The sequence below is a fragment of the Hippopotamus amphibius genome, chromosome 3 (assembly GCF_030028045.1).
Source record: "Hippopotamus amphibius kiboko isolate mHipAmp2 chromosome 3, mHipAmp2.hap2, whole genome shotgun sequence".
Lineage (NCBI taxonomy): Eukaryota > Metazoa > Chordata > Mammalia > Artiodactyla > Hippopotamidae > Hippopotamus > Hippopotamus amphibius.
The window spans coordinates 186945236-186948929 of NC_080188.1; the positions used below are offsets into that span (position 1 = coordinate 186945236).

At 31.1% G+C, this 3694-nt stretch overlaps 1 pseudogene; it reads left to right on the forward strand.

The window, feature by feature from the left end:
- Positions 1-2458: 2458 nt before the first annotated feature.
- On the forward strand, positions 2459-3309 carry LOC130847931 (poly(A) polymerase alpha-like; annotated as a pseudogene).
- Positions 3310-3694: the final 385 nt, after the last annotated feature.

A 3694-nucleotide genomic window follows, 5' to 3' on the forward strand; every position in this document is an offset into this window, starting at 1 on the left:
TCATTCTTTTTAAATGGCTGGGTAATGTTCCATTGTATATATATTGTAGAATTTTATAACCTATGTTGAAGTAAAATTTATGCACAAATAAATGGATGCAGAAATTGTTATGAAGCTATGATGATACTAGTTAAAATAGATCTCAAGACAAGAAATGCTAACGGAGATAAAGATGTATTTTCTTAATAATAAAACGTTAAGGGAAGGGAGTAAGAGATACAAACTGTTAGGTGCGAGATGAACTACAAGAACATGTTGTGCGTCTCAGGGAATAGAGCCAATATTTTATCATAGCTATGAATGGAGTATAGCTTTTTAAAATTGTAAATCACTAAGTTGTACACCTGTAACTTATATAATATTGTGCAGCAACTATACTTCAATAAAAAATGACTTATTCAGCACTGTTTACATGCCAAGCAATGTGCTCCCTACTTAAGCTACTTCATTTCATGCAATTCAAAAATAATTGATTTATCCACTTAAGAACAAAGTGTGAATTTATCCAGATGTGTATTAATTTAATAACAGCACAAAAATAGATCAAGGAAAAAAATTAAGTGACAAATAAAGGTGAAGACAAAGTTTCATATTAGATGGAGATTTTAAAGTCCTCTTTCAATAATTGATTGAAAAATAAACAAAAATGGTATTAATTATTTAGAAGGCCACCAAACAACCATTTTAATTGATATTTGTGCAATATTATACTTCAACAACTGAAAAATATATAGTGTTTCAAGTACATGAGGCATATTTACCAATATAGACCATATGCTGCACCACAAAAAAGCCTGAATAAACTTTAAATTATTGAAATATTATAAATATTTCTGAAAAATGAAAATCATTTAAATTAGAAATCAATAAAAATATCTGAAAAAAACCAAATATATGTAAAGTAAACAGCTCATATCCGTGAGTAATAAAAAGTATAATATATTAATATATTATTTTTAGCGAATGGTAATACAAAAACAGTGTCACAAATTGTTGGATAGTGTTAGAAGTGTGTTAGAGGCAAATTTATAATTTTAAATACTTACATTAAAATGAAGAAAATTCTTAAATAATTTATCTCTTTTCCCTTTAAGAAGCTAGAAAACAAAGAGCAAATTAAACCCAAATTATTTAGAAGATAATACATAATAAATGTAAAAGAGGAAATCAAATGAATAGGAAAGAGAAGAGCAACAGGAAAAAGCAATGAAACACATTTTATTATTTGAAAACAGTTATGCAAAAATAAAATTCTAGCTAGAGTGCTCAAAGTAAAGAGTGGGGAAATAGAAATTATCAGTATCAGGAATGACAGAGAAGATATCCTACATATCACACAATAAAATAAGTATCAGAGACGCTCACAAACAGCTGCATGCCAATAAACTGGGCATCTTAAATGAAAAGGAAAAATCCCTTTAAAGATAAAAGTGACCAAATATTCCTCAGGAATAATATGAAATCTGAATAGTTCTATAGGTATGAAAAAACAAAAAACAAAACCTCTCCTTATAGAAAACTTCTGCCCCCAAGTGGCATCACAAGTACTTGGCTCATAGAATCTTTTTGGGAAAATAGAAGGAAAAAGAAACACTTTTGTATTAATTTTACAAAGAGAGCAAATCATGGAAGTGAAAATATGAAAGGATATTACAAAAAAGAAAATAGCAATATATCTTATGAAAATATAATTACAATTCTGGGCAAAACTGTTATCAAATTCTTTCCAGCAATATGTGAAAAAGTATGAAAAGACATATCTAAAATGTTGAAGAGTATGTGAAGAAAGGAGAATGCTGATGCATTGCTGGTGGTAATGTAAAATAATGCCCTTGGGAAAACATTTTGCCTGTTTCTTAGAATATTGAGCATAATTTTTTTACTATATAGCTGACCTAGCAATTCGGCCTCATCAGGGATTGTATGTTCAAGAGAAATGGTATACATTTCCACATAACTTACACATGGATGGTCTTTGCAGCATTATTCATGGTAACAAAAACTGGAAAAAACCGAAATAGGTTTCATCTTGTGCCTGGATAGCAAGATTCTTGCTTTAGAATAATAGTAGAATAGCATTTCCAATTAAGACAAGATCAAGAAATAGAATATTTGGTTTTAAATTTACCAAAAGCTGTATAAACTCTACATTTAAAACCTCTGAGAACTACCAAAAGGGAAAATAAAAAGACAAATGGAAAGATGGATCAAAATGTGTAAATAGGAAGACTCAAATTTGTAAAATGTCCTTTTTCCCAATATATTCACCTCCAAATTCCAGCAGTCTTTTTTTGCAGAAATTGACAAGATGCGTTTAAAATATATCTTATATTTAGGCAGTTGGACTCAAGGCGAAGGCAGAACTCTCTCCCTCCCTTTTATCTCAGGATCCTGTCCAGGTCCTAGGTGACAACTGTCATACTGGGGAAGTGACTGGGAGGTGCCTGTGCAGGAGATGATGTCCTTTCCAGTAACAACGCACAAATCAGAACAAACACAGCCACCACAGAAGCACTACAGCATTCTGTGTTATCTGTTTAGCTGACCCAAAAGGAGACTGACTTCAGACTTACACAGAAACTAATTGAGATTCTGAAGCCCTTTTGGGTTTTTGAAGAATAAGAGGAACTGCAGTGCAAGACTTTAACTTTGAGAAATTTAACCTGGTTAAAGAGTGGGTACAAGAAATCAGTGAAAGCATGAATCTTCTACAATCTGTAATTGAAAATGTTGGAGGAAAATTTTTTTACACTTGGATCTTACAGATTAGGAACACATACAAAAGGTGCCAATATTGATGTGTTGTGTGTTGCACCAAGAGATATTGATTGAAGTGCCTTTTTCACCTCATTCTATAAATTGAAATTACAGGAAGAAGTGAAAGATTTAGGAGCTGTTGAGGAGGCATTTGTGCCAGTTATCAAACTCTGTTTTGATGGCTTAGGGATTGACATTTCATTTGCAAGATTATCACTACAGACTATTCTAGAAGATTTGGACCCAGGAGATGACAGTCTACTTAAGAAAGTAGATAGAATATGTGTAAGGAGTCTAAACAGTTTCAGGGGAACCAATGAAATTTCACATCTAGTTCTAATCATTGATAACTTCAGGTTAACTCTGAGAGGTATCAAACTGGTGGGCAGACTCCACAACATCTATTCCAATATATTAGGTTTCCTCAGTGGTATTTCTTGGGCTAGGCGAGAAGCAGAAACTTGTCAACTTTATCCAAATGCAACAGCATCAACTTTTGTATATAAAGGTTCCTTGGTGTTTTCTAAATGGTATGTGTCTAGATTATATTAAAATAAAATTGATTTAAAATAACAATAAAATATCTTACATTTAAAAAACATTGGATAGCCAAACGATCATTAAAAATAAGAATCAATTAAAAAGACATACACCAATTGATTTTGAGTTACTCTGTTTTCACATTACCCAGAAGAGTGTGGTATGAATATGAAGATAGAAAGGTAGAGAAAACATTTATATGGAGAGACAATTAAATGGTCAATAATATTTTAAAAATTCATCTCAAAGATAATCACAGGAAAATGAAAAATCTTTGAAATAAATGGCTGGAACAACTTATAAACATATAAAAAAGTTGACACTTGTTACTTACACCATACATCAAAAATTAATTTGAGATGAATCAGTGAGATAAATATAAACACAAATATAAAGT